Source organism: Abramis brama, assembly GCF_963993115.1.
Source record: "Abramis brama genome assembly, chromosome: 20".
In the NCBI taxonomy this organism is placed as follows: Eukaryota; Metazoa; Chordata; class Actinopteri; order Cypriniformes; family Leuciscidae; genus Abramis; species Abramis brama.
Window position 1 is genome coordinate 21190467 of NC_139982.1, and position 14053 is coordinate 21204519.

Below are 14053 nucleotides of genomic sequence, written 5' to 3' on the forward strand. Positions count from 1 at the left end.
TAATATACACTAGTTAATTATTGGAACCGTCTGGAACCCAGATTTTTTGTTTGTTTGTTTGCTTGCCATTTAGTAATATAACGCAATTATTAGTATTCTAACGCAACTTATCATTATATAAATGTAAATTGAATTTTTCAAAAATAAAATAAAAAACTTTTAATACTTCTGTCACTGTCACAATTTTTTTTACTCGCCTGCCATAAACCTGGCATATTGCACATGAATGGGTCATATAACTACACAATGAGTTTTAAATTCATGATTTAATATTAATGATTTTTTAATTCTAGATGTTTATTTAAATGCTGCGTGACTTTGAAGTGTTTTAATGTGCGTGCGCGTGAACATTCGAACATTCGCATTCAAACACTGGAGCGAGCGCGCTGTGCGCGCGAGAGCAGATGGAAACGGAAACGTCATCAACTGACACACAGCAAAACTCTTGTCTCTCGCTGTTGTTTTCACTGCTTTCAGGTGAGTTTAGTCAACAAATTCACACAAATAATACATACAAACGTCCCTGACACCTTTATTACGTGTAATTGACACGCTCCTGTTGAATATTTACTTTATAGAAATGGTTTTGTGTCTTCGAAAAAGTCCGTTAGCATCTCAACCAGTTTCAGAAGAGGTAAGTTAGGCCTAACTTACGTTAAGGCTAACTATAGTCTGACTGGAGCTCTTGTTTATAAAAGTTTGGTGGTTTAACCACATCTTTGTGTAGATAACAGTTTTTGATAGTTTTGTTTTGCTGGTAATTTGTCAATGGGTGATTGGAAGTAAGCTAATTTATTTAACCTAAAAGAATGCACTGCACTGTTAATCAGTGACGTCACTTACAAATAGTGATTTAAAAAAAGTGATTTCAGGAGCAACAGGAAAAAAACCTCTACAACAAAGGGTGAATTATTCATTTCATATGCATCAATTTATATTAATATATAATTAATTATTATCTTAATATATTATCTAAATATATAATTTTTTCTCTTTTCTGCAGTTCACCTCTGCTCTGGCTTGGTTTCTTGTAATAAACCCTATTGTAAATCCTATGTAACAGTGTTGGCTCTGTGAAATTGCATGTTATGTTCCTACTGTAGATCATCATGCTGAAGGCCTGCTGCATCCCCGTCCAAGAAAATCTCCATGGCTATGAACCATATGATTAGTAAGCAAAACCACCTCAAACATACAATGCACTTACTGTCCAAAAGTTTGGGGTCTGTAAGATTTATGCTTTTGAAAGAAGTCTCACATTTTAAAATCATTAACCCCAGGATTTTTCAGTGTGATTGTCCTTGAGAAGCCTGTAGGCTAAATAATAGGCGACAAATATAATGGTATAATGGTCGTAGTAACAATTATTTATTTAACTATTATGATAACAGGATATCATGGTCATTGGTATATTTTATTTTATTTTATTTCTCTAGGTCTGTTTTGAGTTATGTTGGCCAGTGAGACAGACACCATACTCAGGGGTATTTATTTATTTGTATGTATTTTTTACTGATAAATACTGAAATTCTTTTTACTTTTAAATGCTAAATATGGTTCAGGCACGCAAGTTATTTTTCACAGATATCTGGCCAGCTTACTCATGGCTCATACTCTTAGCCTTTAAAATGTTTGAATTGATATCCCCAATGCAATATCAGGGGCTAAAGATATCATTAGAGTTCTTAAACTTATGGCTATGCTCTTGTTATCAGATGAAATAATCCCTAGCGTTTGGCCCTGTGATTCTTCAGGACAAGATCTTGATGCGGTCACCTTGACAAGGTGAGTTTCACAATAGCTGCCACTATCACAAATCAAGAGACTGAACACAACAGGCTTTCATCCATATGAACACACCTATATGTAGGCATGGGTACTGAAACATGAACATTAATGGGTACATTAATTATGAACTACAATTAATTTGCCTTGCCTAAATTCATAACGACATCACCACATAACCACACTTGCGACATCACCGACGTGCATATGAGATCCATTCACAAATTGTCAAGAGTGCTTGCTTTAACAGACGCATCATTTAGAGCCAAGATGAAGACGGCATCGTTGTTCGTCAGTATTTTGTTTCCATAGCACATTAACAAAACATTGAATGACACTAATAACACTAAAAACAATACAATTACAAAATATTAATGATAATAATATCACTAAAATTATATAGGCCTAATAAAAGTCTTTAGTTCAAGAACGCAGCACAACTCTGCCGTCTGTGAAATCAAAAGCAACTTCAAACTAGGGGTGTGCCCGACTATGGATTTTCATAGTCGAATCAGAATCGTCATGTCTTGCCTATAGTCGAATCATGTGTGTGGGGGTGGGGCTGGGGGCGGGGGCGGGGATTTAACATTTCAAAGCCACCATGTAGAGAAAATCACACAAAGATATAGAAGAAATTAAATTAGAACAGAATATACCTTTCTAATAAATAAAAATACAAAACGAAATAAATCAGAATCAAGTCACAAGATGAGGAGCAAATGTGTGCAAAATGCCTAAAGTGCAGGGGAACATATATTCAAAACACAAGCCACAAATAAAGATTAGATAACCCTGACAGATCAATAAATAAAATTAAAATAAAGAAACTTTTAAAATAACGATAGTAGCCAGAATTTTCAACTTTGTCTTTTTAACTGCAGAAACAACAATAAATGCTAAACTGGAGTGGCAGTCTTTTTAGCTAAAAATGTTCACACTCACAGCATTCAAAAATCAAATTAGAACCGGCTGAAAAGTTTTGAAATCACTTGTACCCTACCTGATCGAGAGAACAAATCCAATCTTTCACTCTGTCTGTGTCCGCTGGAGTCTTTTCAAATTGTGCACGCGGATAAAATACATTCTGACGTGAAACATGTTCGTTGGCCGGCAGAAGTGCGATCATGGTTTTCCTGATGCTAAATCCAGCCTTGGAGAATATCCTTTCTGATGGTGTACATCCACACTTTAAAGTTTCTTATCCCAGACATTGTTAAAAATGTAAATCCTTGCCGCCAAGACGCTCCTCTGTCGGTCACGGATTGAAAGTGAAACTTAAATCTGTCACGGGGTGTTTAAATTTATTCACGCACATTAAAAATATTTATTAAAAGCTTATTTCTTTGCACATTTTTATATACAGCATTATCATAATAGGCTGAATATTAATGTATTGACAGAAAACCGGTAGTTCTATGTGAAATCAGACATTGAGCGCCCTCATATAGCCAAAGTGGCATGATCCTCGTTTCATAACACCTCTGCGAAGATTCGACCGTGAGATCGGTAGTCGAATCAGGCTCCTCCAATCGAATCTTCGACTATTCGGGGTCACCCCTACTTCAAACATTTGTTTAACAAGTAATATTCTTCTTCTTCTGTGTCCGTAAATTTCCCGCTGACATGTTGAAATACTCTGAGTCAGATACAAGAATGATAAGGATCTTTTTTTTACTTTGCTAGCAAAATAGAAAACAATTCTCATATATAAAACAAACTAATAAACGAGTAAATAAGCAAGTTAATGATCAAATAAGTAAGCCCCGCCCCCTCACGATAATATCGCGTACCACCGATCTTACAGGCTGACGATAGGACGATATGAAAATGGAGCATATCGGCCAACACTAGTTAAGACCGACCGATATTTTTTTTTTACCTCTTCAAACATTTAATACAATTGCAATAAAATAACATTAGTTATTAAGTATTGTGAATATAAATTGCCTAGACCTACATACAAACACAAGCTACGTTTTTTAAATTAAAAACCTGTGGCACGTCATCTCTATGATTATGTTTACATCATTGGTTTACGCATGTCACACTACAGCCTGCAGGCTAAGTTCGCTTCGTTTCATTCACTGTCAATGGTTCGCGCTTGGTAATGATGCTGCGGCTTTACTCTAAAGATTATTTCATTTTTATATGTTGTTGAATATGGTTTATTAAAAAATAAACATGTGAGAGCGTGTTATAGGCTATATGTCATGTTATAGTCAGATATGATGACGCTACTGCAACACGCATCGCCGCAGATGAGCATCTATTCATCAAACCAACGTGCAAACTATCGCAAATCAAAGTGAAAGTCGCTGACGCTTAACACACAATCATCTTCATTAAATGTAAAGAAACTAAATGATCTTACCAGGGCTGTTTCTGCTTTCTCTTATTGCGGGCTTTGATTCAGAAATTTTAGCTGATGATCAATAAAATAATGTATCTCATATCTGTTGCTTTCGGTGACGTGCACTCCATTAAATCTGCAAATAGCAGGAATTTAAGATCGGATTTATATCCGAAAAAAAAAAAAAACACACACACATTGATGTAACCAGGTGTAAATGGAATCGTTTTGATAAATCAGACAGCAATCCGATCTGAGAAAACGCATGAAGTGCCCTGGTGTAAACAGCCCCTAGACATCGGTGAAAAACTAAATAGAGATGCATTGTTAATGTAACACATTGACATGTTTTTTTTTTTTCATAGGTATTACATTGCATGTTAATGCAATTAACTGTCATTTTGTGAATTCTAAAGTCAATTTAATTTATTTGTTTCCCTCTGAAAATCCACTTTAGTTGATATCTAGTGGCTTGAATACTAATCAACTATTACATAGTGAAACTCCTGTTGTGGATGCGCTCCTCCCAGGACAACACGCTGAAACCAAGCGTGCCGCACAAGCCCTGAAAAGTGAAGCCAAAACGTCTCGATCGCCCCCCGGTGACTGGTCCTAGTGTAGGTCATAAGCAGTGTTTGGAATAACGCCGTTTAAAAGAACGGCGTTAGGTAACGACGTTATTTTTTCAGTAACGGGGTAATCTAACTAATTACTTTTCCCGTCGTTACAACGCCGTTAACCATACTGGTCTTTAAATTCGTTGCGTTACTATGCATTGATTGAATAAACTGTGTAATCCGAACGCACCCCTGGCTCGCACAGATAGTGAGGAGGTGGGTTAATAACGAGTTAAGCGATTATGATTGGCTAAGGCAGAGTCATGTGTTTCATGGTAGCCAATCAGAGCCAGTGTTTTTACACACATGCCAGCACACGCGCCACAGAGAGAGAGAGAGAGAGAGAGAGAGAGAGAGAGGCGCGGGCGCGATCGAAAAGGCGCAAAGTGTTTACATTTGTGTGTGTGTGTGCGTGCGTGCGTTCGTGTGTGAGGTGCGGACGCAATCGAACCCTATGGTTCGAACAGTGGAAACATAAAAACATACTCCGTAATTTTGTTTATGGATATTCAAACTGCAAAGTGTTTAAGTTACTGCTAATTAAAATGTTAAGGAAAACAAATACAACGTTATTAATCTGAAATGTAGCAAATTAATTTTCAATTCATTCAGGTACAATTACCAAACATATCTCAAGGTCTTTTTGTCTTTTTATTAATTTAATTAATGAACTAAATATAAAACTATTGTCAGTGCACTACAAATAAACTGGTTCTATGCCTTTACTTTATTAATAAAACTTTTAATAAAAAGTTGAGAGCGGTTGATTTAATTTGCTAGAGTTAAATGCACTTTATATTGTAACTGTTTACTTTTCTTACAAAGATAATGCTTGAAGTGCAGGATAAACCTCTTGCTGTCTGTCGACATGCAATAAATATCGAAAGTTATGTACAAACACCTGTCTGTTCTACTCATTTCAACTGACTTGTGAAAACTGCTAAAAAAAAAAATCCAAATTCTTTGACATATAGCAACTTTTTTTTTTAACAGTAACGCAAATAGTTACTTTCCCTGGTAACGAGTTACTTTTATTTTATAGTAATTCAGTTACTAACTCAGTTACTTTTTGGAACAAGTAGTGAGTAACTATAACTAATTACTTTTTTAAAGTAACGTTCCCAACACTGGTCATAAGCCCCGCCTCCCCGTGTTATTCAACGGGACGTGAGACCAACTAAACAATTAAATACACTTCAAATATCTTTTTTCCAAAGGTGGTTTCTTTCATTTGCTGTTGTTTTTATCACGCTGGTGTAAGATCAAGTGTCTGTTTCAAAAATAAGTTGGTTTTTAGTTAGTTACGTGATGTGGTGGTGTAACGTCATGATTGACAGCTGTGATTGACAGGTTCTCTGAGTGAAGTAGTCACCGAAGCACCAACGGACATTTTGTCTGGATCTTCGGGGGACTGAGGAGATTGTATACTTTATTTTAACAAGCCTCTTGTCGTACTGCAATCAATTTTTAAAAAGTGTGCAGAATCCACTCTCCCTCAGTGCATTCGGCGAGAGTGAGGGCGGAGCGTTGATTACTTCCTGCTCACTACTGCGCAGGTCTGGTCCCGAGATCGCTACTGCGCGGGTCTGGTCCCGAGATCGCTACTGCGCAAACTCAAGCCCCAAGATGTCAGCGCCATATCGGGCTTCAGTTCTCATCAATGGAAGAGAGCGAAGGGGCATCGTCCATCTTTTTTTACAGTCTATGGCTGAAACACAGCAACTAATCCCAAAGAATTTACAACGTTTTTAATGCAATATTTTGCTCATTATAAAGTATGTATATATGGCAGTCCCAATCATAGTTATTAATGTTCTGCATTGAAGCTAATGATCATCACATATTGAGACTTTTAATTCGAAATCAAAGCTACAGCTAACACTGTCTGTAAAAGACAGACTTACAATCGGTTAAATGTACTGTTATGTTGCTGAAATATTGAAAAAAATCAACTTTAGAAAACATGGGTGGTGATGAAGTAAAAAGATCCAGCACATTTAGATGGTACAAACTTTTGAACTGACTGTATGCATATCCCACACAGCCTCATTTTTGATTCACTTGGAATTAAATATGGCATCTACCCAGACTAAAGTTGCTTGACACGTGCTGAAAGGTTCCACACAAATTGTTAAGATCTCACTGAAATGACTAGATATCTTTGTAGGAAAAAAAATACAGCTTCTTATTTGTAATATTGAGATCTTTAAAAAAAATGCAGCTCTGATGTGGTAGCCAAAGTAGGAGTAACGTCACAACATTTATAGCTACCAACTGGAATATATTCTGTATAAGTTTATTTTTTCTGTAGAACATAAAAGAAGATATTTTGAAGTGTTTTTTTTCATACAATTGAAGCTCATTTATGTTTTGTCTTGAAGATCCACATACAAACACTTTAAAGAGCAGAAGTGTGTCAGGAAAGGAGTGTCCCACGAATAAACACTCTGCAAAGCCTCCCCTGACACCATCCAAGCTGCAAGTTTTGAGAGGTAATCTGTTATTTAATTTATTCATTCATTCATTCATTCATTCATTCATTCATATACTTTATGTAGCCGTAGCCAATTTAGTAAAACGGTTTTACATTAGTTGATTACCTTTCTAAGTTTTACTAGTTGAAAAGTGACAAATTAATAATCTAAATTATTTATCTTTCAAGTCTGCTTCAGTGACTGGCTCAAACAAAAAGAACCCGAAAAAGGAGAAAGAGAAGCGGGAGAAGCAAGTGGGGTATTACATATCCCAAAAAATACAAGATGTCATAAAAAAAGAAAAGAAAAATGTAATGTAAAATGTATCTCTATAATTCTGTTATTGTTCTCCTTTAGTTACTATTATAGTTTTTAGCATTTTAATCATTTCAATTAATAATTTTGTACATTACTGTTAGCATATCAATGGGCTGTTTTAAGGGGCTGCAATATCAAATAAAAGGAATTTGTTTGAATTGTTTCCTGTGCTCCTGAAGATTATTTTAAGTATACTTGGAATTGTTTACATTATTTTTCCTGCCACTGTGTGTTGTGACAAATAGAGAAAGTAAAGATGAAAAACCGCACTCTCAGGTTCTATTTTCATACATTTATTATTACTATGTCCTCACAAACGCGTTTCGGCCTAAGCCATCATCAGTGTGTACTATGAAACACCGAAAAAATAGTTTTTTAAAAGAAACACATCGCAGGTGAACCTCATTCCGCAAATCATCAGCACCTTCAGGTGCATCAAGTTACCAACATTATGGAAACACCAGGAATAACACAACATACCATATGTAATGTCCATGTGACCCTTATGAACAAGTTATACAAGAAAAAAAAAAAAAAAAAAAATTATATATAAAAAATAATTTCAAATTACATGATTTCATAAACAATTCAAAGGCAATTCTTCATTTAGACCATTAGGGTATACTATTTGAACTGTATAAACAAATTAATTTCAAAATACATGGTAAATACATTTTTACATGATCTCAATGACAAATTACATGATTTCATAAAAAACAATTCAAAGGCAATTCTTCATTTAAACCATTAGGGTATACTGTTTGAAGTGTAAAAATCCAAAATGCCTCTCGCTGAAGAAGGTAACGCTCCCTATCTCCACCCCGTTGAAAAGGTTTAACTAACTCAATGCCTTGAAATTTCAAAGTACAGATATCATGTCCAAACTCATTAAAATGTCTCGCCACGGGTGACTTAATATCGTGATTGCGTATGTTACTTTTGTGTTCGTGTAATCTTGTTCTTAACTCTCTTTTTGTTTTACCAACATAACAAAGCCCACATGGGCATTTAAGCAAGTAAACAACAAAGGACGTACGGCAAGAAATTCTCCCTCTCACAGAATATGTCTTGCCGGTCCGTGGATGTGAAAAGGAATTACCCATAATCATCGCATTACAATTAATGCAACTCCTACAAGGGAAATTGCCCGGATCTAGGGCTGTAAGCCAATTGGTAGGCGAAGTGTAAGAATCAGCTCTAACCAGCATATCTCTCAAATTACGTGATCTCTTATAAGCAAAAAGCGGAGGGTTTTGAAAAGTCTGGCCGATCTGTGTGTCACTCGATAAAATATGCCAATGTTTATTCACTATTGATTTGATTTTGCCCGAAAGGGGAGAAAATGTCGTAGATAAGACAACTCGATTATCTGAAATGACTGTTTTTTTCTTAAAAAGTGATTCACGTTCAATACCACGTACCCTGTCCAAACTCGAGTCGAGATTCATATTATCGTAACCTTTTGAAAGGAACCGGTTATATACTACTTTCACCTGGTTTTCAAATTCTTCATCAGTACTACAAATCCTTCTTATACGCAAAAACTGACTATACGGGAGGCTTTTTTTCATAGATGGAGGGTGATAACTTTTAGAATGTAAAAAATTATTCTTATCTGTGGATTTACGATATACTGTCGTCTGAAGAGTCTGTCCAGTAGATCTAAAAACCTTAACATCAAGAAACGATATAGAAGACATACTGTATTCCAATGAAAATCGTATGGAGTCAAGTCTGGAATTTAAGAATTCGTGAAATTGATTAAGTTCTTCAACTGTTCCACTAAAAACGAAAAACACATCGTCAATATATCGAAACCAACACTTCAAACAGTGATGAAAAATGTTACTTGAAGAATACACAAAGTCTGCTTCAAATTTGCCCATGAACAAGTTTGCATAATTAGGGGCAAATGGAGAACCCATAGCCGTACCTTTCACTTGATGATAAAAACCGTTTTCAAATTTGAAATAGTTCATGGTCAGCACCGTATGTGCCAGATCCCATAAGAACTTTGTTGGAGGCTTGTCAACATCTCTAGATTTTAAATAATGTTCTAAAGCACATAAACCTAAATCATGTGGAATATTAGTATATAGGCTAGTTACATCCATAGTGCATAACAAATCATCATCTGATACATTGACATTCATCAGTTTACTCAAAAAATCAGTAGTGTCCCTTAAATATGAGGGTAATGTCCAGACAATTGGCTTAATGTGCCAGTCTACATACTGAGAGATAGGCTCAGTTAAGGACTGGCAACCGGCCACGATTGGACGGCCTGGAATAGTTCCCTCGCATTTTTTGTGGATTTTCGGCAAGGTGTAAAAAACCGGTCGTACTGGATGAGTTTGTAATAAAAAGTCAGATTCCTCCTTAGTGATGTAATTGTCTGATTCGCCACCAATCAAAGTTTTTTTTATCATATTAAAGAAGCGACTCGTGGGATCGCAACTCAGGGAGGAGTAGAATTCCTGGTCTCCAAGTTGATTAAAAATTTCATTACGATATGAATCTTTGTCTTGTATTACAACAGCACCACCTTTGTCGGCAGGCTTGATCACAATTGAAACGTCTTCACTAAGAGCCCCCAAAGCTTCACGTTCTCTGATCGAAAGGGTCGGGAAGAAATGTCGATCTCTTGTGAATAGGTGAAAAACATCCTGATCAACCAGCCGGCAAAAAGTCTGGACAGAAGGGTTTGATACAGGGGGCATAAATGTACTTTTAGGCCGGAAACGGCTCTTCTCCAAATGTACCTTAGGATGAGTTCTAACTATAGGCTGAACTGAAAGCAAAGGACTAGTTCCACAGGAAAAAAAGGACTTCAATTTTATTAACCTGAAAAATTTGAAAAGTTCAATTTTTGTCAAAAAGGGATCAGTATATTTCGAGGGAACAAAGGAAAGACCCTTTGACAGAACGTCGGTCTCTTCGACACTAAGTGGTCTTTTAGACAAATTTACTACATTGGATACCTCTGTGTCCGCCCCCTTCGTGCTGCAGGCTCTGTGTTTCTTACCGCCCCTCCGTGTAGGTCTCCTCTTCTGTTTTGCGACCGAAATCCCTGTCTCCCCCCTTGAGATAAAAAACGATATGCAGTACCTGTTAATGCATTGTCGCTTCCAGATTCATCGGTAGAAAGACCACTGGAAAGGGAGTCAGTCATTTGGCGTGAAGAACGCATTTTCCGCACATGAACAGGGTTAGACAGCCACTGGTAGACCCGATCATTTTTATAATCCAAGGTGTCTCGGCGGTATTTCCACATCAGATATTTCCTTTCTGTAGCTATCCAAAAGAGCGGTGCAACGATCATCAATATCTTTTAGTTGCTGAGTGTCAAACTTACTTTTCATTTCATTTTGGACGCCGGTAATTTCCACCCGCACCTTTGAGATTTCTTCATTCGCGTGTTCAATGACCAAAAGCATAAGGTCCAGTGAGCATTTGTTCAAGATATCACACCACTTTTTACAAAATCTCTCATTGAGTCGTCCTATAGTAGGTTCCTTGTTGATTCTAAGTCCCCTTGGAATACGTTTATTCCTCCAATATTGCGAAAGGGTTGAGCCATGAAGCGAATTGCGGATTTCCTTCTTCTTCAGAAATTCCAAACGCTGGGATAAAGACCCAAGGAAGTCAGTAGAAAGTGTCGAATCCGGTGGAAATAGAATCCTTTCGGAATCTAATTCGGAGAAGGCCAGAGTGGAAGCTCTTGTGTCTGTAAGTTTGTCTATATCTTCATAGGACATGCTGATTAACTATGGAGGAGCAGCGTCAAACGACGAAAAGTCTTCAAATAGTATTAAGAGCAGGCGCGCTCAACTCGCAAAATAGTTTATGGGTGCGAGTAATAAAAAACGTTTATCAAAAGTAAAGATGAAAAACCGCACTCTCAGGTTCAGGTGACAAATAGAGAAGACATAGAGTCAGCCAGTCTGACCAGCTAAAAACAGCCTGACCAGCTAAGCCCAACAATGACCAGCTAAGACCAGCCTGACCAGCTAAAACCAGCTAAGACCAGCCTGACCAGCTAAGACCAGCCTGACCAGCTAAGACCAGCTAAGACCAGCCTGACCAGCTAAGACCAGCCTGACCAGCTAAGACCAGCTAAGACCAGCCTGACCAGCTAAGACCAGCCTGACCAGCTAAAACCAGCTAAGACCAGCCTGACCAGCTAAGACCAGCTAAAACCAGCTAAGCCCAAAAATGACCAGCCTGGCCAGCTAAAACCAGCTAAGCCCAACAATGACCAGCTAAAACCAGCTAAGCCCAACAATGACCAGCTAAAACCAGCTAAGCCCAACAATGACCAACCTGACCAGCTAAAACCAGCTAAGCCCAACAATGACCAGCTAAGACCAGCCAGGCTGACCAGCTAAAACCAGCTAAGACCAGCCTGACCAGCTAAGACCAGCCTGACCAGCTAAGACCAGCCTGACCAGCTAAGACCAGCCAGGCTGACCAGCTTAGACCAGCCTGACCAGCTAAAAAAGTGTTCAAAACCCCTCTAAAACCAGCCTGATAAACCAGCTATGACCAGGCTGGGAGACCAGCCAAAACCAGCCTGACCAGCTTAGGCTGGTTTTAGCTGGATTTTTCAGCAGGGATTGTTGATATGCTGGAGGAGAATGGCGTCTACGCGATTGTGGTGTTCTGTTCTTAGATGTAATAAGGAACACAGCAGTCATTTGGATGTTCCTAAATCTGAGCCGTTATAGATGCAGTGGCTGAGTTTTGTTTTTGAAGCGATATGCCCAAAGGATTGACGCGGGGATTCCCTCACGGGGATTCCCCACGATCGTCCATGCTTTCATGTTTACGCGAATCATTTCACACCAGACAGCTTTACAAACGAGAAAAAACGGATCGGTACCAACGTGTTACTGCTGAACCTCCAGAAGATGTGAGTGTAATGTTTTATTAACCTTTATATTAGTATTTATATTAATCTTTGCGAAATTTGCAAACCTTGCTGCAGGCTTCACAATGAATGCCCCAGCTAGCAGGGAACGTTCTCAGAACTTTCGCTAACATTCCCTACAAGTTTGGTTAATGTTCTAAAGAAAACATTTGAATGTAATGTTTACCGAACATTTTAAGGATGTTTTCTCATTTTAAAAAATGTTCCTATAACGTTATATGAAAACTAAGATATAACATTTTAACTGCAACATTCAAAAGATGTTTTGGGAATGTTTCTGAAGTAACAAGTTGTACTATGATCTCAAAATATCATTGTCCCTATGTTTCATTATAACAAAAGAAAAACGTTCTCTCTGTCACGTTAGGAAAATGTTTTGAGGATATCATTGAGAGATGAGATGTTTAATGTTCTTTATAAAACGTTCTTCTAATGTTACGAGTTAACAAAATTATAACATTTTATTTGCAACATTTTGAGAATATTTTGGGAATGTTGTTAAAGTTAAAGTTTGTACAATGATCTCAAAATAACGTTGTCTTAATGTTTCATCATAACAAAAGAAGAACGTTCTTTCTGTCACATTAGGAAAATGTTTTGAGGATATCATTGAGAAATGAGATGTTTATTGTTCTTTATAAAACGTTCTTTTAATGTGACAAGTTAACTAAATTAAAACATTTTACTTGCAACATTTTGAGCATATTTTGGGAATGTTGTTAAAGTTAAAGTTTATACAATGATCTCAAAATAACATTGTCCCAATGTTTCATTATAACAAATGAAGAATGTTCTCTCTGTCACGTTAGGAAAATGTTTTGAGGATATCATTGAGAGATGAGATGTTTATTGTTCTTTATAAAACGTTCTTTTAATGTGACGAGTTAACAAAATTATAACTTTTTATTTGCAACATTTTGAGAATATTTTGGGAATGTTGTTAAAGTTAATGTTTGTACAATGATCTCAAAATAACATTGTCCCAATGTTTCATGATAACAAAAGAAGAACATTCTACTTGCAACATTTTGAGCATATTTTGGGAATGTTGTTAAAGTTAAAGTTTGTACAATGATCTCAATATAACATTGTCCCAATGTTTCATGATAACAAAAGAAGAACATTCTTCTTGCAACATTTTGAGCATATTTTGGGAATGTTGCTAAAGTTAAAGTTTGTACAATGATCTCAATATAACATTGTCCCAATGTTTCATAAAAACAAAAGAAGAACATTCTACTTGCAACATTTTGAGCATATTTTGGGAATGTTGCTAAAGTTAAAGTTTGTACAATGATCTCAAAATAACATTGTCCCAATGTTTCGTGAAAACAAAAGAAGAACATTCTACTTGCAACATTTTGAGCATATTTTGGGAATGTTGCTAAAGTTAAAGTTGTACAATGATCTCAATATAACATTGTCCCAATGTTTCATGATAACAAAAGAAGAACATTCTTCTTGCAACATTTTGAGCATATTTTGGGAATGTTGCTAAAGTTAAAGTTTGTACAATGATCTCAATATAACATTGTCCCAATGTTTCATAAAAACAAAAGAAGAACATTCTTCTTGCAAC

At 36.7% G+C, this 14053-nt stretch overlaps 1 long non-coding RNA gene across 2 annotated transcripts; it reads left to right on the forward strand.

The window, feature by feature from the left end:
* The first annotated feature begins 393 nt into the window (after positions 1–393).
* On the forward strand, positions 394–7693 carry LOC311071209. 2 transcript variants are annotated; one of them, XR_014603789.1, is made up of 7 exons: positions 394–477; positions 579–634; positions 1104–1171; positions 1437–1484; positions 1716–1785; positions 7134–7244; positions 7415–7693. It is a non-coding gene; the product is annotated as an uncharacterized lncRNA (long non-coding RNA). The 2 variants fall into 2 exon arrangements; XR_014603790.1 differs by lacking the exon at positions 1437–1484 and having other exon boundaries at positions 395–477.
* Positions 7694–14053: the final 6360 nt, after the last annotated feature.